We start from the raw sequence: 24,206 nt of genomic DNA on the forward strand, positions 1-24,206 counted from the left end.
GAATTTAATTTTCTCTCTCAAGTAAATCTTTGAATTTAGAATGTATATTGTATGTGATACGAAACTACTATTATATGTGATACTTATCTTAAACTTTACTTCTAACAAAGGAGCATGTGCGCGTATATCTAAAGATGACTAGGCAAAATCGTTTGACCTAGATTTATGAAGTTTAGTAGTAATATATTTCAGGGTGTGAAAATACGTCCTTTAAAAGGGCTGTTTTTTGAAATTTGAATAAATTAAAAGCTAAGCGAAATTATGGAATTTTCTGAATATAATTTCGAAAGTATTATTGTACAAAAGCTTTGCTTTGCTTTGTATTAACTGTTTGCTCGGATGGTGCCTCACACTTACCACTCAAGATGGTGCATCATTTTTACGTTTTATTTATTTATTTTTCAATGTTAAAAACGCCTGCAGAATGGTAAACAGATGTAGATTAATTTTTCAGAAAAATTCAATTTAAAATATATTTCTTTATTTTTATATATATTTTTATTTATTTTTTAGAGCAATAAACAAGCCTTTGTGTTAGGTGAATAATTATGCATCGAATTATTTTTTCTGAGTGCAAAGTGATTAAGATTAAAAAAATTATCTTTTTAGTGATATTTTTGTCGTCGTATTTTTTCAGAATTTTGAAACTTTTTAAAGAATTTTATGTTTTATATAATTCTCAACAATATATTTCATTTTCGCAAGGGAATTCAAACAATTTTCGTTCTTTTATAAGATATTTGATCATTTATTTTCTTTTCATTATTGAAAATTAAAGAATGTGAAAGAATTAAAGAACAAGAATGTGAATTTATAATATTACGAACGATAAGAGAAATTAGAGGATTCAAACTGTTGAGATTTTAATTTCAATGTGATGCCATGGGACTCGATTACATATAGAATTCATTTATACAATGAATACTAAAATGGTATTGAAAAAGTGTAAAACAATATGTTTGCAATGCCAATCACAATTCGATATTTGAAAATCATTTTTTGAAGGAGTCCAGAATCATGCAGTGGTGAACTTTTTTTAAAAGTGCACTCATTTAAAAATACTTTTGCTCTTTTTTGTGATATATGTGGGTGTATATAGATAAAAATAGAATAAGCTTCTAATTTCCTAACTATAACATCTAAGCAAATATTTCCGGTTACAAATTCTCTTAAAATATGCTGGCAACTATATAACAACAACCCTTTGGCTTTTGTTGAAGTTGATATTGAAATAATTTATATATCATCGGAGTCTAAGTGTTAATTAATGAAATGTTTTCTTGTACTTGTGTATGTACACAAATATTTTTTACGTTTCTATCTACAACATTTTCAGAAATGTTTATTTTAAAATTCAGAGATTCCAAATTTCGATGAAAAAAAAACTTATTTCAGAAGAGCAAATTTTTGAAAACAATAAAACTGTCATATGGAACTATTTATCTAATAGTACATCATCCCATCATCATGACTTCAAAAAAGTTTGCTGGTAATGAATAAGGTGGTTCACTTTGATATGTCGATAGTTGCAGCATCGACTTTATACAGAAGGGAAGAGAAGCTCTAGAAATCTAGGAGGTAATGAGCAAGAAAATAAAATTCTCTGCTCGCAGTAGTGGGTTTTCGAAAAAAATGATATTTCAGTATCAAGGAGCATTTGACAATGCTGATTTATGCAGTAATAATACTCGCCTAATTGTGAAAGAATACATATGTCGAATTTCCTAATATCCAACATCCAAATAATTATTACATGTATATTTTTAGTTCGGATTAACGATTATAAATAAAGATCCTCACTTTCCTAAAGATGAGAGAGAATGAGGTATTATGAATCTAATTCAAAAGATCAGAATTTCAGAATTTTGGCTTATTTTTCCTGTTATCGTCATGCTAAACTATGAACAAAAAGTTCAGAACTCAACATTACAAAATCGGTATAGAGAATATTTCAAAGCAAAACTAATGAATAACGCAATTACTAACTCAATAATAGTTTCAGCAATAGAATTCTTATAATATTCATGGAGTGCATCGAGGGTAACAACACTTATATTGACAACTACTTGATGAACATCTAGAATTTTATACCCGAGTTCTATTTTATGTAAAATAAAATCCATTTCTGAGGAATATAGCCTGGACAGACTAATATTGCTTTAATCGATATAGAAATATTAATTTTCAATAAGATCACTTTTGAAACGATAAAAATAATACATGAGGTTCATAATCAGCGGTAAGTTTGTATAAACGTGCGATGTGGCATTTTTAGAAAATTATTGACTAGTCACATTTTTTTTATAAGTGTACTGATTGGTGATCGGTGTATCCAATTAGTTTTGAATGACATAACAAAGTCATCATGCATTCCAGGTTTTATTATAAATCTACTTGGAATAATTGATCTCAAAACGACATTTTTGTAGTTTAAACTATATAAAAGCTAAAATGTTATATTATCTATAAATCTTTAACTATTGCATCAAAATATTTTTGACACTTGTAGCTGAATTCGAAATTATTTTACATGGAAATGTTTTAAGCAAATTAGCTGTTGACAACTGTGTAAGAATAGTATAAAAGATAGACATAATATGCTTAATATTAATAACTGATAGAATGACAACGTGCGCATAGATAAATACGGTTTATAAAAAATATTCAATAATAATTTTACTATTAAATTTTTCATTAGGTAAAATATAATAAGAAAACGTCATATCGTAACAATTTTTTTTTATATAAACAATACCGAATCACCAATTTGCTTCATTTCCTATACAAATTTGTATTACTGATTATAATTCTTTTATAAAATTTGTCAAAGTATATAAAACATATACAAAGGTTTAAGTAATTTTTTCGGAATAATTAAATAATTAATATTTTATTAATTAAAAATTTTCTGCTGCGCATGCACAATCAGACAACATGTATGCGCGCGTTGTTTAATAAATGGAATTTAAAAAATATGGTAAAGTGAGATGTTTAAACAAGATTTATTTAACATTATTGGTAGGGGAAAAAGGTTTTTAAATAAAATATTTATAAATGCTTTGAGGTTCCCTAAACAGAAAATTGATTCAAAATTTATCTAGAGTTTAAGATGAATAGTGATTTAAATTCCCAGTTTAAGTCGGCTTCTTTTATATTTAAAGTTGTAAATATATATTTAAATTGTCATTTACAAATATATATTTAAACTGTCATCATATTTATACTGTCATTTTAAATATACATTTAAACTGTCATCATATTTATACTGTCATTTTAAATATACATTTAAACTGTCATTTACAAGGCTTAGTTAAATTTTGTATCGTATTTTAGATATATTTAATAATTTATGAAACAATTTATATTTCTAATGCTTTTAAAAATAGTTTGGGACAATCTATAATTTTACAAAAAGATAAGAGATCATTTGAATGCAACAGAATACGTCGGTTTAATTTAAAATAAATTTGCAAACTAACGAACGATTTTGTGTTCAAAGAAATTTATTTAAAACAATTTATTTGTATGAAAAATTTAATCCATAAATATCTTTAACCTTTAGTATATCGAATTTATTTTACATGTTTCACAATTGTCTCACAAATAATGAAATATAAGAAATTTTAATGAATATTTCTTATACTTCAGAAATATTTTTGTAAAAATTAAATAATATTTTATTATTAAAAAGTATGAAATTTCATTATGAGCATATGAGTATAACAACTATTTTTGAATAAAGATAATTCAAATTTTAAAAGGAGAAATTTTTAAAAAATCCTTTAGCTTTTTACAATAACTTAGAATGCATCAAAAAAATTTTTAAATCGTCAAAGGCCAGGTTTTTATAACTTATTAATAACTTCAGTTTTAAAAAATAATAAAAAATTTAATTAAACGTTTCGTGTGGCAATTGGATAGGTAAATATATAAAATGATTAAAATAACTGGAATATTTTTATTGAATGAAATGTTTACACTAAATGTAAAATAACCATTGCCATATATCAAATTATAAGTTTCAGCTAATAAAAGTAACTATTTAATTAATATTTAACAAAGTTTTATTAAAATATCTTTGTGTTTCATATTATTTGTGATTAAAATTCAAATAAAATCGAATGTGTTTTTTGTAATTCTGCAATTACAAAGCAATTTAAGAGTTTCTCCTATAGCTACACGTGCTTATTACATTAAAAAATAGTTATTGTTTTTTTGAAGACAGCGTGGTATAATCATGATAATAAATGATTTAAAATTATATAGAAATTTTAAGCGAAAAAGAATAGTACGATATGAAAATTATACTAATATTTCATCATTCTCGAATCAACCATATCTTTAAGGATTGTACTTTTCCATCTAAGTTTGTCAAGAAAAAGCTAAACCATAATATGCCCATATGCAACCAGCTAAACAATAAACAATTTTATCTAGTGGAACAACGCACAGGTAGATTAAGTGTCTATCCAATCCAAAGAATATACCCCCGAGAACAAAGAACGTTCCTGTTCGAATCTATTATTCCTTGTCATTTTGTTGCAAAATAATCGGTATAATTCTGAAACATGATACCTTATAAGTTTGGAAGCTCGCTGTCGGGAAGAAAATAGATTCCGGGGGACATAGTGGAGAATTTCCGATAATAATGAAACAAATATCCAGACCCTTGGCGAAATGAAGTCCCTTTGGTCCTGATTAAATATCGGAAAATATATATGGTGAATTTCATCTTCCAGATAAATTGTCTCTGCATACAGCTTAATATTATTTGGTGGTGCTTGTTTCTGTAATGCCATGGTATTCTTTTTTTTCTCTACCGAATTCTTTAAAAGTGTGTTTAAAAAGGCATTGTATTGGAACATTTGAAGAGGATTTGGAGATGTTTCTTCGTTGAAGAGAAGTATTTATGCTATTTTTAACTCTGTTTACTAGAATACTAAAGGAAATATTGAAATGTTAAGATGTTTCATAGTTTTAAATCACCCAAATAAAAAAAAAGCAAGTGAGATTTTAAAAAAAATATTTCAGATATCTGATTTGGTTAAAGCCTGAATTAGATGAAAATTTACACTTTTATTTTTTTTCAGTTTTAAAAAATAGGTACGTTTCTGCTTTCATTGTCATCTTCATTTTATCTCTATTCTAATTAGAAACGAATTTATAGAAAACTACTAACATGTAAGTGAGGCTTACTTTTAAACATTTAAAAACTTTAAATGCATTTTCTGAATAATGAGATTTAAAAGAAATATTTAAGATATCTGACTTGGTTAAAGCATGAATTTAGATGAAAATTCACACTTTAAATTTTTTTCGTTTTAAAAAGTAGATACGTTTCTGCTTTCATTGTCATCTTTATTTTGTCCCTATGCTGATTAGAAAAGAATTTATAGAAAACTACTGACATGTAAGTGAGGCTTACTTACTTATAAGCATTTAAAAACTTTAAATGCATTTTCTGAATAATAATTTCTTCCAATTTCTTCTGTATGAGTATCGTCATAGATAAAAAAACATCAAGATATTTTAATGAAATTTATAATTAGTGCTCATTATATTATGTAGAATGCAATGAACTATGGATGTGATGATAAATGCTCAAGGGGTGGATTTATGATTGTTTAATATAAATATTGTGGAAGAAAATTCCGAAATTTCGTAGATAATTTCATAAGAATTTTATTTTTGAATATAATTCTTAGATAATAGTTAGTTGCACTCTAAGATATGTTACACATATAATGTTACAAAGAAAAATGAAAAACTAACAATCTTTTTTTCTGTAGAACAATCCTAATTTTTGTAAATAAATGCTAAAATTTGCGTTAAAAATATATTTTTTTCTTCAAAAACTACTTATATATTTAAATAATTTCAATTTTGTTAATCATTTTATCCTTATATTATTAATAAAAACATTATATAAACATTTAAATGTATTTTTTCTTTTTTAAAATTCCTTCCGAACCTAGAAAGATACCTTTAATAAAAAAGTACAAGAGAATCGAATGTATATTTTTGATTCCTTTCTGTTCCTTCCGATTAAAATCAAAATTTGATTTAGCATTAAAATTGTAGATTATAAATCACATTCCTGATTTCACATATATAAGGCACTGTGCTTTTCAGTAGCCCATTTATATGCTCGTGAAAATATAGACAAACAGACGGTCAATTTTTTGCCAGATTTGGAGCAAGATTTTATGCATACCTACACTTTAGATGTTAAAGTTGCCTACCAAATTTCATTGATCTAGCGTCTCCATTTTATAGCTATCATGTTAATTTACATTCGGACAGCTAGATAGATTCTCTAAGTGAATTTTGTCAATTTTGATAGAAATCTCCTAATTTGGAGTACAGACCCCGCACGAAATTTCATCCATCATCACAAACAGTTTTTCAATTATCGCGTTCATGGACTGACAGACATGAATCCCAACTTCTTTTTCTGAATCAGGGAGGTTTAAAATGTCAATATTCTTCAAAATCTAGAGTTCGATTTTTTTTTTACTATTATAATAATTTCTTCTTGTATACCTCCTATACGAGAAAGTAAAAGCAAAGTAAAATTGAATAATATGCTATTCTAATTAAAATTTCGCAAACAAAACGTTCTCCCGTTGGTGTGGTGTGGAGAGGGCGTGCCAGCTCAGGTGTCGTCCTCGTCATCTGATCGCGGTTCAAAATTACGAGGTCCGTCCCAAAATAGCCCTAGTGTTGCTGTAAACGGGACGTTAATATAACTAAACTAAACTTGGCATCAATATCGTAGATTCTTATCAAAGCTCGGCATAAATGTTTCATTTTTTTATAACCACATAATTTTCAACGAAACAGTAAATACTAAACAAAAATTTATGGAATTTGCAATTATGTTTTGAAAACGACTGAAAACTTCAATTTTTAAATTAATATTATTAAAAAGACCATTTTTTGAATTTAAAAACGGTGTAATAGTAAGTTTTGTGCAATAATATTTTCAAAAATTATTGAGGGAAAAACTAAGCAAAACCATTAATTTTTAATTAAAATTTCAAATAATTCGCTCCGAAGTGCACATTCCTCTCAAGGTAAATACGTTATTAAATTAGAAGCTATAGGTCAAATGGTCTGGAATGTTAAGTACTAACACACACAGAGAAACATGGATGCACATTTATCTTTATTATTAGTAAAGATTAACCCTTTAAAAGGTCATGCTTTTCTAATGATGGTGTATTAAAATATTTTAAAGATTGAAATTGGCTTAAGAAAAGCGATTCATTTAGCTTATTAGACAAGTTTAATTTGATTAATTAATAATTAAGTAATAATTCGTCATTTTTTGTGTGATAAAGAAACATCTACGCTTATGTCTTACTGAAAAACTTGTCAAAACTTAGGCCAACCTACATAATTTTGTGTGAAGATTGATGAAATGATGGGAAGCATACTTCCCATGGTCCTAAAAAGGGTTAATAAATAAATTTGTATCATAGATATTACCATCGAGACTACATAAATGTAAAAATTTTTACACCAAGAAATGAACATTCAGTCACAATATTTTATCTTCGCAAACATCAAACACGTCAGTTTTCGTCTTGTAAAAAGAAAATAATCTTGGAAAAAAAAGAATATTTTATCCTCTTGTCTGATATAGTAAAAGAATTCGGAAATTCTATTTTTTATAACCCGTTTCTCTTTCAAATTATTGAGATTCTGAAATTCGCATTTCGTTAGAAAAGTTGATTCACTCTTTCTATAAATTTCATTTGAACAAAACTGGAACGAAATAGGCTGAGAAGATCTTTTATCAGTATGGCGTTTGGAGCTACATTTTCCCCCATTTCGTTTCAAATTTTGAAGAGACATTATTAAACTTGAATAAGATACGCATTATTTGTTCCGCACCTCAAGATTTGTTTCCAAAAAGAGTCCTTCAATTTCCAGAGAGGGGATTTGAGACTTCAGGTGTGGAAATACATCCATTTTCTCAGATTAATAAAAGAAAGACTTGGAATTGTATAGCATGTTTGGTAAGGAAGCGTTAGAATAAAAAGTTGAAATGTTTGACAATTATACTAGTTATGATAAAACTTTTATATATGTTTTATTATAACTAGTATACTAGTTATATTAAAACAACAATAATATATTAGGCCCATAATTTTTTATGCACTTTATCATTGAATAGACTAATTACTCTCTGTTAAAATCCATTCTGTAGCCTATTTAGCTTATAATTAATCTAAAAAAGCAACCTAAATTTTTTCCCAACTTATAAAAATGGCTCGCCATTTAAAAAAAAAACCATAGTTTGAATTCAGATAATTTTATAACATATGTTATTTTCTTCATGTTTTTATATCCTTTAAGGTGTACGTACACACTTGAAGATTTTTTTTTTAATTTTAACTTCAAAAATTCAATTTTTTCACAGTAGGTTATTAATATATGTTTAAACTCATTTCAGCGAGAAAAAACCATATTACACTCATTATTAATTAATTAAATAATATTTAATGAGCTAATTAGCCTATTTTTTGAAACATGATATCTTAAATTCTAATTTGTACAGGCACATAATTCTAGTTGGAAATGATGCCTAATATTAGTCTTCATGTTGTCTGCCCCAATCAAGTTATAAAAATATATAGTTTTTTTTTAATTTTTTCATCAACGATGAATAGAAAAAGCGAGATTTTTTCTGTAATTTTAACTTTTAAACAGCTATTAAAAATTTATTTCTATAAATATTACTTTGATTGAGGCACAAAACATCCGCTATTTCATACAGATTGTTTTGATATATAAATAAATGTATTTAGTTAATTTATTGTTGAGTTATGATTGTTTGAATGAAGCAACATAGTGGGAAAATATCATTCTTCATAAAATGAGTTTTAAAAACACCATAACTAGAGTTTTCAATGAAAGTAATTCAAGAAAAATATTTATAATTCGAGAAATATTTGGAATATTGGCAACATCTTGGTATCGTTTGAAAGCTAAAGGATCAGAGAACATTATTAAGCAATAAAAACATATTCGATATTTTGAACGATTTTCGAAGTTTCAAGTGTGTACATACACCTTAAATTTTTCCTTTAATGGTATTTTCTTTTAAAAATAATGCATGAAAAATGGCACTGCTTATCCGTCGAAATTTCTAATTCGAAATTCCTAATCTGCTATGGAACGCTGTTTCCAAGATATTTAATGAATGTTAAGTGTTTTAAAATGCATATATGCATTCTGTGTGTGTATGTGTATATGTAATCATGTGAGCAAAGCATACACATTTGTAACCATATGTGTGAATGTTTGAGCCAAATTTGATACATTTATAGAAAAAGACATACCAGATATAAATATTAAACACTTTACATTTATGTAATCATGTGAGCAAAGCATACACATTTGTAACCATATGTGTGAATGTTTGAGCCAAATTTGATACATTTATAGAAAAAGACATACCAGATATAAATATTAAACAATTTACATTTATGTAATGAGAAAAATTTGAGATATCAATAAATTAACAAATTTTAAAAATTTAACTAAATCTTCTGGGTCATTTTCCTTGACATGAGCTTTGTAAAAAGATGATATAAAGGCCCGAGTTATAAAAACATTCCATTTTTTTTGTTCATCACTGTACATAACTTCCGGTAATAAATTCGTTTTTTAATGCTCTTTTTTGATTTATATGAGGTTGGAAAAAAAATCGGATCCTCCTAATTTAGAAAATTCAACTTATAAAGAAATAAAACCCCAATAAAGCATCCATATTTTTTTTATTTTTTAAATTTTTTTATGGAATCCTGTAATGAAAAGTTTTACTTAATGTTTGAATATGTTGAATGTTTGAATAAAAAAATTTGAAATTTTTTTCAGTATCATAATATTATGCTGTTAGTTCAACAAAGAGTGCAACGCTTTACAAAATTGATAATTACTTAAAACTATTTAATTCTGAAATTAAGGAATAACTAAGACATTTTTTTTATTAAATAGAAATTTCTAAAAATTTTAACCTTTTCTTCAATTATTCAAAGCATTTTTGATTCATATGAGGTTGGAAAAAAAATCGGATCCTCCTAATTTAGAAAATTCAACTTATAAAGAAATAAAACCCCAATAAAGCATCCACACTTTTTTATTTTAAAATTTTTTTATGAAATTCTGCAATGAAGAGTTTTACTGAATGTTTGAATATGTTGAATGTTTGAATAAAAATTTTGAAATTTTTTCAGTATCATAATATTATGCTGTTAGTTCAACAAAGAGTGCAACGCTTTACATAGTTGATAATTAGATTTAAAGCTATTTAATTCTGCAATTAATGAATAACTAAGACATTTTTTTATTAAATAGAAATTTCTAAAAATTTTAACTTTTTCTTCAATTCTTCAAAGCATATTATCACCAAAAGCCCACTTTCTACATTATTTTTAAATTCAGAAAAATGGATTTCAGTTATACGAAAATTTTCTTTTTAAAATATATTTTTCTATTCAATTAAAAATTCATAGAAACTACTTTAGGCTTGTAAACATCCTTCCGTTTGATGCTTTTCTCCCTTTTTAACATTCAAAGATAATTTCCTATTGATTCGGGGCATAAATTTGATCTTCTCGTAACAATTAGCGATGTACCGTTGAATTTTGAATTCAATCCCTCGATGCAATCACTGGTTGACCGGAGGGTATTTCTCGATGTTAAGCGTGCTGGGTTTTAATGATCTCCAATCTGACCTCAGAGTGCGGTCGCCAGCTGAATGGATCTGATTGGGAATTTTATGGTTAACAGCGAATGAACTGAAATGCGTAGGCTATGTTCAAGTATTTGTTTTTCAAGATAATATTTTATGAATGATTAGTTTTAATCAAATTTAACGCCTAAAGTGAGTTGAAAAATTCATAAATTAGCTGTGTGTAATCAATATATCCTTAATATACGTACTGAAAATGCCGAATGCCTTTGTTTTAAGGTATCATCAAATATTTATCTTCCACCAAATTATATTTTTAATAAAAAAAATTGATATTACAGAGCATTTATTTTAATCAAAATACCGTCTTAAGGTTGTTGACAATTCAATAAATAACTTTCCTAATTAATGTGATAAATAAGTTCTTAATATAAACAATACAATTTCTTAAAAAGTCACCAGATATTTATCTTACACCGAATGATATTGTTAACCGAAAAATAATAGTTTTACTGATCATATATTTTAATTAAAATATCTTCTTAAAGGTACTGACTATTCAATAAATAACTGTCCAAATAAATGTCATAAATAATTTCTTACTATTCAAAATACAATTGCTTAAAATGTCATCAGATATTTGTCTTCCATCAAATATTATTAATTGAAAAAATTTATATTACTGATCAATTATTTTAATTAAAATACCTTCTTAAAGGTATTGAAAAATCAATAACTACTGTAATAAACCCTTAAAATGAGCAATATTATTTTTTATAGTATCGCAAAACTTTTATTTTCAACTAACTGACGTCATTAACTGAAAATTTGATTTTACTAAACTTTTATTTTAATCAAAATGTACCGTCTTAAAAGTGTGGGAAAAATTAATAAATAACCAACTAAAATGTATCTAATAAATGGACTCTTTATACAAATAAAGAAAAAACACAATGGCTCTAATTTTATCAAAGATTTAACATCAACAAAATGATTTTATTTGCTGTTTATATTTATCCGAATTTGGTATCCAACGAATTTGGATTTATTAATCATTTCTCCAATCAAAATGAATTGTTCAAAATGTGTTGAAAAATTCATAAATAATGAGCCAAAATTAATGTAACAATTAAACCATTTATTCTGGCAGTGAAATATCGCAATGGTTAAGTTGTAAGGTATCAATAAATAAATAAATAAAAAAATTTCAGCTAAATGATATTATTAACCGAAAAAAAGTTTTACTACCAATCAAAATATACAGTCTTGAGGTTGATGCAAATTTTGTAGACGACTTGCCAAAACTAATGTAATAAACCTTTGATATAAGTAACGATAACGTGCAATGGCATAATTTTAAGATGTCACGAAACGGTTACATTGAACCAAATGAAATTGTTATCCAAAAAATTCGATTTAACTAATCATTTATTTTGATTAAAATGTGCTTTAAGTGTGAAGGAAAGATTCATACCTATTCAAGTAAATTTAATCGAATGAAAGAATCTTATAAATAAATTAAAAGGTAATTAGAATTTGTTTTGCGTTATGTTTTATGAAATCTTTATTTTCAATTAAACAGCAATTTAATATGAAAAAGGTCAATTATTCGGTGTTATTAGAATTTGATTCTGCTATAAGAATTAATTTGAATTATTTATGATACGAGATCGATTACTCTTTCTAACCATATATTTGGTTAATCCAGGTTTTAGAAGGTTAATTTAACTAATTATTATTCATTGGTGTTCTAAAGTATGGATATATGAATATAATTACTGATTTAAAAAAATTCTATAATCTCATTAGTTACCTCTACATGTAAATAAAAACATTTCTTTCTACTTCTAAAAGAAAATAAAAATAAAATAAGGTAAAAAAATAGATACTGAGAGTTATTCAATCGACAACACTCTTATTTTTCCCCCGTTGACCTATTCTGGAAGTTGTTATACATTTTATCATAGGAGAACATGATGTTGTTTTGGTTTGAGGTTTTTGAAGCCTCAAAATGAATAGGCAACAAATGAGCGATTTATCGCTTTTGAGGTATCAATTTTTCGCTTTTAGGATTATTGGAAAATAACGCAGAAGGTTGCCACATTTGGCGATTTATCGCCAAATAAAGTTACAACGATTTCCAAATTATTCCTTCTCTGAATTCTTACGAATTGCTTTAATTAAAGTCGTTAACCAGTTTAAACCGGTTTGAAACAATCACGAGACTATCAGATTTGCCTTTCAGGTCGAACTCCAAAACATTGTTTTGCCAGCTAGAAAAATTGGAAATGAAAGTTTAAAAAAATTTATATATATAATATATTAGAGAGAGATAAATTAGATAGAGAAGTCTGGTGATTGTTTCAAACTGGTTAATGACTTAAATTAAGACAAATAATGATTTAAAAATAATAATGTTCTCACATGATCGCAAATTTCAAGTTATAATTTTATTACTTTATTTTCATAATACCTTTTATTACTTCATAAAATAAACCGGTGGGTGTGATCTCCCAGACATTTTCTTACATATCCTAAATGAAATTTTTATTCCACTGCTCTCGCATAAAAATCATGGGTTTGAGACAAGCCAAGCCTCCCCAAGAGCTTAGATTTTTATTTCAGATTTTCAATCATGAGCGTTTTCATGCTTTGTAGAGAAGCAAACCGAATATGTTTTTGGAAACCATTTTGGCATTAAAATTTGATACTGAACTTCAATTTAATTATAAGATTACATTCGAAGTTTTAATTTTCTAAGTGGTAGCGTTTTTTGAGTTATCGCGTTTGCGTCATGGAAATATACTCTCTGGAAGGCCATCGGTTGATTAAGAGTTGGTTTAATATTTGACAAAATTCTATGCATTAGATGTTAAAATTGTGTTTCAAATTTTATCAGTCTATCACTTTGCATTATGTAGTTGTCGTGTTTACATGCAGTGAGACAGATAGACTGACAAATTTCCTCGTTCAAAATTTGATACAAACCTACACGTTTCGTATAAAGATTACAAACCGAATCTCACCTGTTTGTTTAAAAACTGTTTTTGAGCTATCATGTTCATAGGCAAATAAATGACTCCAAAACGTGTTTTTCCCACTCGGGAGGTCTGAAACATGGAGATTCATTAGAATCTTAAAATCAAATCTTTTTTGACAATACTTCCTAGTACACATAAGAGAAAATAAAAAGGACTAATGATGAAACTTATTGCTCTCTTAAGAGAACTAATATTGTATAGCGAACGCTACAATTAGTATAACTATGAAATGTGGGTAAATACGTAAGTTTTATGGTTACCCTACGTTTTTTAAATATCATGAAATACGTATAAATATGCAGTAAGGAAATATTAGGATATGTTTAAAACACTGAATAGTGGTCAACAGCTGTATTTTTTTTCAAAGGTCTTATATATATAGTTTCAAAACTGGAGAATTTCCGCTTCTAAGAGAAGAAAAATATAACATATTCAAGACACCAATTCACTAAGCAAATGGTTGGTACTTATCTTTGTAATACTCACTGCATGATGCATTTAAGCATTTTATTCCAGTTAATAACACTCTATGTACGTTCCAAAATTTCCAAATTTGCTACTTGCGGGGAAGAAGAAAAGGAATAAACTCTTGCTGGAAAGTCGGAAATTTAAGGTAGATTCTTCTTTAATTTCTGGTATAAGGAAGAGAACTATGATGCAAAAGGAGTTTTTATCCGTCGAACTAAAAAAACACCAACTTTGAATTAGAATAGATGAAATGTATCCCAAATTTGTATCAAGTTTAGATCGAAATCCATTGAAAGGATGTTTGTCTTTCCATTTTTCAATTGAATACAATAACTGCAAAACATATATCTAATAGATAATTAAAACTAAAGCATCTAATTAGCATCTAAAGAATAAATTTTGAATCAAACCCATCTCAGGGGTGACTGTCTATAGGTTTGTGTATATTTATATATAAGTAATACTGTATATAATATATTTGTATATAGTAATATTTATCATATTATAAGTGAGATAACACATAAATGAAATGAAATTTAGTATGCTATTCTGTTTCCAAAACTGTAGTAAAAAAACATATCCAGAATGTATGCTCGGTTTTTTTCTCCATATCATGAAGCATAAAACTCTCATGCACGGAATCCATGGCATTTATGTCATGGGTTCCACGCATGAGCGTTTGTTTGTTATTAATGTTCCTATAATTTTAATGCGGGAGGGATAATAGCTATATTAACGAAAATACGAGAAAGTGTTTGAGAGACTACTCTTGTTGAATGCTTAAGATAAATACAGATAGCGTATTTTTATACACGAAGAATTTTCTGTGAAATTGCGATTCGAATCCACAAGCCTCTGGTCTAGAAACTAGAACTCTACCAAAATGCTATATATCTCCAGTGTTCTGTAAGAACAATAAAATTTAAAAAGTATATAGAAATAATATTTATCAACAATTAGTGATATCGGCATTTATTTTTTAATAAGGGACAGATTTTTTAGAACTTCAATACATAAATTTTTTTTCTATAATTCGTCAATTATTCATCTAATTTAAATATCTTTCTGGAACACTTATTCTGAAATCTCCTCTATCAAAAAGATGGAGTCGATTGCACTTTGGAGAGTTCCACCTGCTCATCCTTGGTACTTTGGTAAGAGTACCGGTTGGTGTCACCGCCTAAATATCTCTGGGATCCAAGAGAGCAAACGGATCTCTCGTTTTTTGAGTGGACACACCAAATCCCTCTCCTTCCAACATGGACGGAGGATCTTTGTTGAATGTCCTTGGTGCAAGGCAGATCAAGCCTCCCCAATCACATTCTTAAATGTTTAAATTTTACGATTTTTGAGATTTTAAGAGATTTGCTATTGTTTTTGGACATTTTAGAGATCTTTGGTTTCATGGAGGTGGTATAGCGCAGCTATAACACATGGGATTAGAAACAACAACAACAACAAATCTTTCTATTAATAAGAGTTATGGAGCTATAGAGAAATTAAAAATTCGAAGCCTACCATTTTTAACTTCTCCCCCCTATCAGCTGGATGACCATTCTAGAAACTGATCCTATATTTTTCTCTCTTCTTATAACGTGTCATGCTGATTCAGATATAAACATAATTACTCTAACTGACGTGTTAATACTATTCCGCCTATACCATGTTATCTAGTAGCTAAGATAATGTATGCAAAGCATAATACACATGTATAGTCATGGCATGAGAATCAATCCAGTCTTAAAACAGATCCACCTAAGATATTTTTAAGCTTTTCATCCCATTACCCTTATGTTTTCTAACATATTTATTTACCAGGTGTTGAAAACGAAAGATTTTATTCTTTTTGAACATAGAAAGGTTTTTCCTGCGCTACCTTTATCGTTTTTGGTTGCTTAGGACAAGAATTCAGATTATTTGTCAGAACAAATAGGGAAGCAAATGTGCGAGGAAAAGAATAAAAATCTAAAAAATAAAGTGAGTTCTGAATTTTATCACTATGAAGCACGGTCGTAAGATGTTACCTCGGTTACCTTCATGTATTCAATAAGTGGCCTTATTGTGGAAGGTGTAGTGAAATATTGAACAGTGTTGTCTCCCTTCTTGGGCGAGAAATCAGCCGATTTAGTTGTAATCAATATTCTTTTTGAAATTTTGTTGTTTATATTTTATTTGTTATTCTATAATCATGTGATATATTACGTGAGTGAGACAAAAATATTATATAAAATTGATTATTTAGATTTCTAGACTTGTTGGATAAAAAAAGGAAAGTCGCAAATGTTCTGTCGAATATATAGCACATTATTATGCGACGTGAACAATTTGTTCCCATTGCCGGGAAATTCGTCAAACACCTGAAATAATACAGATGTGATACCTTATGTTAATTCTTGTGGTTCGACTGGTCTGTCTCTTTAATAGAAATTGGAACCTGGTAATAAATACTTTAAGATAGTTCCTAACAGGTTCATTTTATAATAATCTTTGAAATCAAATCAGGTCGCGGTGGCCTGGTGGTAAGGTCCCGGCTTCGGAACCGGAGGGTTTTAATATAGAGACCCCATTCCCCCGAAGAACAGTTGTGTAAGCGAGCTAGGTGCACGTTAAATCCGAAACAGGGTTCAAATGTCCTCCCACTGGTGTGATGTGAAAGCTTGGAGAGGGAGGAGTGGTAGCTCAGGTGTCACCCACATCATATGACCCTGGTTCAAAATTACGAAGTCCGCCCCAAAATTATTACTAGCGTTTCTTTAAAACGGGACGTTAATATAACTAAATTATTGAAATCAAATCACATCATAAGGCGTGGAGTCCAGGGAATGCGGATGATGGTATTTCAACTCCCAGGCACAGCTAGCAAGCAAATAAGTTGCAGGTGGCTACCAACTAATTGCAAAGATTTTTAAAGCAAGTAACCTTTTCATTTCGAATTATCTGAACTGGTAAAGTCATCAAAAAATAAAAAGGGAGCACCTTTGTAGCTTTATTATTTATTATCACACCTTTACAAATTTGATGATGGAAATGATTCGATGGGGCAGATTTGTTGAGATAGACAAGCTGATTAACATAATTAATTAGCATAGTTAATTAACTACTATCTCGAAATTTGTCTATTACAGTAATCAATGTTTTTTACTGAATCGATTTCTCGTAATGAAATTAACCTGTCAATGAAATTTTATGGAATTCTGTTGATAATTTCAAGAGTTAAAGGGTTTTGAAAAATGTCTTTTCCAATGTTAAATGAGACTTATGAGCGTTTGGCGATATCTCGGAAACTATTATATATTTCTAGAATTTTTTTTACACACCCAAAGAAAATTTTCATTTTTCATGTATCTAAATAAATGCATAAATTACAAAAATTAATATTTTATTAATGAATTTTTAAAGATGAATGTGGAAAAAAGTGAAATTTTTGGATGGTAGCAAAGCTGACTTGCTGGTTGCATTGAAAGAATATAAGTACTAAATTATTATTTATGGTGCCTTATCTGTATTTAAGAGGTGGTTATTATTAAATTTCCAATCCTAGAAATTGCACCAATTTGTTAATCACAACATAAAACTAAGATATTTGATAAAAGGTGACGACTATCAGTAACTAGAAAATTCTGTGCATTCAAAAATACGATTCACAAGTTTATACCAGCAATTAACGAGAGAAAGACAAAGAAAAGACTTGTTCACCTTTTGCAACAGCAATATTTCGACCCATTTGCAGTGGTTAACTTTCAATATAATGGTACCTTTGCGCAGATGTGGTTACCACATAAGAGAATATTATTTCCCACACAATGCGCAGATATTAAACCGAATAATTCTGATTAATTTTCGGGCGAATGTTGAATTGAACAGTAGTTTTCACTTCTAAAATTTCTCCGAAGTTACTCCTTTTTAATAGAAGGAGCTTCTTAACCTCTTAAATGTTCCGATTTCAAAGAATAATTAGAACTACAGATATTTTATCTTCAATTTCACATTATTACCAGTAAGAACACTCGTTTCTCAAGTCTTCAGACTTGTATAATCTCGAGGATGTTTAACTCTCACGACCTTCATTAGTAGCATAAACGACTTCAAGAGATGATGAACTTGTAAATCCTATATTTAAACTTAAAGCAAAGGGAATGTATTCGTAAACCTGCGTAACATTTAATTATGTTTGTATAATTTATGTCTGTAATACGATAGAACCATTATGCTTATTCGAGTTTTATAATAAATCTTATAATTTTGGATAATGTTTGTTGGATTCCTAAATTAAGATTGTTTTATATAAGAAAATAACCGCTTCTGGCCACCAGTTGATTCACCAGGATTATTAATTGTTTAATTTCAATTTAATCTCTTATGCATTGTTGATCATACTTAAGGGTCGTCGGGGGATGCTTTACGACTGTGTTTTTATCGAATCTTTTCGCAATAAAGAAGGGTTTACATGCAGCCATCTAGAATCCATCCAGTAAGGCTATGCATGCAAAGAAACTGCACAATAGCAAAGCACATATTCAGCTGAGACAAGTGCTTGCTGCTGAAACTTCATTCTGCGCATGCGTGACTTACTGGAATCTTATAACTGGCTCAATATTATTTTGAGTCTTTATCCTAATGGAATTTTTGCTATTGCTCAACTAGAAACTTTCGAGTGCTCATTTAAATAAACTTATGTGGCTTTTAGTTTCTTTTAATGTAAAAAAAAATTGCAAGTGAGTGTTCAGTTTATGATGATCCTTAGGTCATGGGACTGCGATGCATTGCACTCCCTGTACCTGTCCAGGTGGTCGTGTCTGAATATCATTCTGATCGCTTTATCTAGACTAGTTTAGAGCGGATATCAGAATTAGATTACCTAATATAATTTTTCTGCTTATCGCAGTATGTTTTTCGACTGATTCAAGATGATGAAGAAGAAATGATTACCATAAGTTATTTGGATTTGCATACTTCAGTTCTTGTGATTACAGTTTTTAAATGTATTTTTCAACCATTTATAGGTATATGCAAAAGTTAGGATTTGTAAAATGTAAATATTCCGCTTTCAGCTTAATTGAAAGAAATTCTATAAACATATAGAGTATTTAATCCGTGAACTATGCTTTAAAGATTTTGAAAAATATCCATTTTTTTTATCTACATTTATCTTCTGATCCAAACTATTCAGATCATAAAAGGGAAAGAGAAAATGACTGTCCATTTAAACATCTTCCTGGGTTAAAGTGACAAACTACACAACAAGAAGATTAGTTGAAATATTTGAAAAGAAAAGTAAGAATTACGAAGTTATTTTATATTTTTGCTTTAAAGTATATTGATAAAATTAAGAATATTGTTACGAAATTTCCCCGTTCGTTTGGACAGTGGAAGTGATATGGTGGGGAGAACGTTCAATCAGCAGGCGGCAGTAGAAAAAACAATAACGACGTTTATTTACACGAATACACACAGGACAGCCCAAAGACAACTATATACAGCATACAGAAGACAATTATCTTCAGTCGAGATGTGCACACAGCAGCACACAACAAGACCCTACTGCAAACAGTAGCGCACAGCTTGGTTCAGCAATAGCTTGACTCCGTCGCTGCTCTGTTAATCTCTGGAAGACCAGTTGTTTACTGTCGATTCCGACTACTCTCTGGCAGCTGCAGACTGCCTCCTTTTATAGGTCTCAGGAGGCGGGGCTAGAAGCCTCTCAACCAACCAGGAACTTTCGAGGCGTATCTCGGTTCCTAATGGACGGATCGGGAAAATTCTGGATGTTTCGAGTATAATCTATTTTGGCGCCAAAGTCGCCAAATTCGTCGTCAAGTCGCCAAATGGTCGCCAAGTTTGTCGCCAAGCTCTGGGACCTCCGACGCGACACCCGGACTCCGTCCAATACAGATGACTTTTTCTGATGATGAAACCAACTATGCTGGGAAGCAACATCACAGATTTGTAACATTATTATATAATGTATTTAAAGAGTAAAATGTATTGAATTGACAAATAGCTTAGGAAACATACTTCTCCATGGCAGCGTAAGATCATACACATATTTTAGCAGCCATAAAAAAAAATTTTGGAGTTTAGTTTAAGAGTGATAATGGATCAATCAAGGGGTCCGATACAAAGGCAGGGTGGAGGGGCATATGAACAACACGATCTCAATGGACATGATTTCACAATTTTCGTCACTTAACAATGATTAAAAAATGCGGTTGTGACACAAATGATTTGACCTGATTTAATATTTTTTCCGAAGAATTTTCCATTTGTGGGTCGGTGGAATGGAATGTCATTTTCACTAAGAAAGTAAATAATGTATGCCTTGATGCACAGGGTCTCAGGTGGCCCGGTGGTAAGTTCTTGAGACCTGAACGTTCTAGGTTCGATACCCGATTCCACCGAAGAGACGTCGTGTAAGATGGTCTGGTGCAGTTCAAATTCGTCGTGGCTAAACTTCTTTCCGCTAGTGTGATGTGGAATTTTGGACAGGAGGGCTCTAGCTCAGATGTTGTCCTAGTCATCTGACCGCGATTCAAAAATGCAAAGTACATCCCAAAATAGTCAAGTGTAGCTTTAAAAACGAGATGCTAATGTAAATGAACTAAATTTTGCTTGATGCATGCAACTGGTGTCATTCAACGGCTTGGACGACGCTGTGGCGGAAGGTGAATTTTTTTGTATTTTCCCTTATCCCATTAGTTTTCGGTAAAAGATTTCAAAAGTGTCTCAACCCTTGGAGGTGAAAAGAGCATTGGCATGAAACCTGAACTTTTCACATTAAAATGATATATTTATATCTTTACAAGATTTGTTGAGTATTACAAGAAGAGATTTTTATTAGTCCTATCAATGATTTGATGAAATATTTGTTATAGCCCTTCTCGGATATAAATAATTTTCCTTCAAGTTACTAATTTTTTTGTAGATCACTTGAATCATTTGTCAAAAAACATAAAATTGAATGAAATTACAGATAATTATACATCATTGTAAGCGTTAATATAGAAATTACTAATTGCCTTTCGTGACCAGCTGGTTCGCCATGGACATTCGTTATATTTTCACGGCCATGATTCCACCAAAGCAAGCATTCAAGGCGTGTTATTTTTTGTCTTGCATATGATCTTTTCCTCGTATACATATGAGAAGCTCTAAAGAAGACTAGTTTAAAGATATCATGAATCTAATAAAAATATACTCATGTCCATAAATTAATGATAACTCGGTCACGCGGAAATCTAAATCTAAAATAAATATATCACCCGTAAAATGACTATACACATCTTCAAAAATCATATGCAAATTGCAGGAAGCCACCAGATGACACCGATAGTACGTCACAATGACGAGAGTGTAAGAGAGTGATGTATAAGGAATACAGGCAAAGAAGTAAAATTGTTCGCAAGCGCTTTATGAATCTATCAGTGCAATAACTGCATAATTATGACACAAAGGACGCATTTGGATGATTTTTACGTGGTAGAATTATCGTCAGTCTGGAATGTGGGCGTACCCAGCTGGAAGTATCCGAGGAACTAGGAATCACCCAGAGAATCATCTCCAGGCTTTGGCAACGATTCCAAGGTGATGGTGCTGTTAGTAGACGTTACAGCATAGGTCGCCCCCGACTTACAACGCTGAATGAGGACCAGTATTTGGCAGTTACTGCCAAAAGAAACAGATGGAGCACAGTATCAGACCTTTCTCGTCATCCCTCTTCAGCCTCTGGTACGACAGTTGCAAGGCAGACAGTGTATAGACGCTTAGGGCAGATTGGTCTATATGCTCGTAGGCCTGTCAGATGTGTTCCACTTATTGCAACTCACTGTCGCCTGCGGTTAGCCTATGGAGTCGAGAGCATGCATTGTGGACACCGCAACAGTGGCCTTGTGTGATGCTTTCCGATGAGTCCAGTTTTAGCTTGCAGTCGGATTCTCGCCGGTCTTTCATATGGAGAGCACCAGGTACATGTTACCACCAAGAGAACATCATTGAACGATACCGTTACAATGGTGCAGTATTGCTCGTTTTGGGAGGAATTATTTTGGGTTCCAGAAATGACCTGCATGTTCAAATTGGAACCATGACTATCGGAACGTCATTCTGGAACAACATGTACGTTTGTTTCGGGGCACCATGGGCGCAGAATTCGTGTTTATGGATGGCAAAGCTCCCTTCCTCACCGTGCAAACATCGTAAAGGAATGCCTTCGATCGGAGGATATCACCTGTATGGACTAGCCACCATTATCAACGGACTTGAATCCAGTAGAGCATGCATGGGACATGCTTGGCCGACGAGTTGCAACCCGTCAACCACCTCCTACATGTCTACCGTAACTTCGGAAAGCATTGCTTGATGAGTGGTGTCATATTCCCCAAGATCAGATCGATAATTTGATACTCAGCATGCTACGCTTTGTACGGACTGTATTGCATCGTCTGAGAGACATACTATGTATTAACCATCATACCAACCATGTAATATTAGTTTTTGTAAATAGGATTTTTTTTTTGTAATTTGCTCCAGGGAGCAAAAAATTGCAGTTTTTATTAATGACATCAAACATATAGGATCTGTTTTGCTCTTTACCTTTTGTTTAATAAATAGGCTTTACAAATAAGTCACATTTGGTTTTGCTTCTGGCTCTCTTTTACTGAACTTCATTATCCTTAATTTATGAAGATGAGTGTAAATGTCCTTGTAAATGAGTGTAAATGTTCTAAATTTCGTGATATTAACTGCAATTTTTATTCGTCTTGTAAATCACACAAACAATAATAGAATCCATCTTCTTCAGTCTTCAACAAGGGAAGAAAATCACTCGAAAGTTATTTAATGAAACAGTTCGAATTTCAGGGTCAAAATGTTGTATATTTTTAGAAATTAGTCAAAAAATATTTTTAAAAATTTCCAAAACTCAGATATAATTTACACCACTATTAAATTATTATCAAAATGACAATTTTTAAAATTTTGATACTGTGTAAAATACATTTTCGTGCAATAGTATTTTCGGAAATATCAAAATACAGCTAAACTTTGAATTAATTTAAATTAAAAATATCGCTTCAGTGTGTACATTTTCACCCTTCAATATATATATATATTGTTACGAAATTTCAGGGTTTCATTTGGATAGTGGGAATTATATGGTGTGGAGAACACTCAATCTGCAGGCGGCAGTAGAAAATGAAACAACGACGTTTATTTACACGAAGACACGACACACAGGACAACACAAAGACGACAACTATATACAGCACACAATTATCTTCAGCCGAGACGTGCAGACAACAGCACACAACAGACTCTAATGCAGACCGTAGCGCACAACTTAATTCAGCCCTCACTTGACTCCGTCACTGCTCCGCTAATCTCTGGAAGGCCAGCTCTTTCTGTCGATTCCGACTACTCTTCGACTCCACTGGTCCACGACTCAAATTCACCACTCGACTCACCACTGGTTCACAACCCAATTCACCACTGACCGGCAGCTGCGGGTGCTTCCTTTTATAGGTCTCAGGAGGCGGGGCTAGAAGCCTCTCAACCAATCAGGAACGTTCTAGGCGTATCTCCGTTCCTACTGGATGGATCGGGAAAATTCTCGATGTTTCGGGTATAATCTATTTTAGCGCCAAAGTCGCCAAATTCGTCGCTAAGTCGCCAAATGGTTGCCAAGCTCTGGGACCTCCCATGGAACCAACTATGCTGGAAAGCCGCATCGCAGATTCGTAACAATATATATGTAGGATTGGGTGGGACAAAATGCCCATTCAATCTCATTTGGATCAGTGTCTAGGGTACTGATTAAGAAGTAACGTTTAAAGAAAAAATAATTTATTTAAAGTAAACAAAATTCACAGGACATTAACAATTAAGACATGAAGGATTAATTACATTAAAGTGGGAAGTTAAAGTACTTAGATGGCACCAAAGTGCGAAACCTAACAAGATGTCTGCACATAGCAAAACTAACTGCCGCCGTAGCGTAA

The sequence above is a fragment of the Argiope bruennichi genome, chromosome 8 (assembly GCF_947563725.1).
Source record: "Argiope bruennichi chromosome 8, qqArgBrue1.1, whole genome shotgun sequence".
Lineage (NCBI taxonomy): Eukaryota > Metazoa > Arthropoda > Arachnida > Araneae > Araneidae > Argiope > Argiope bruennichi.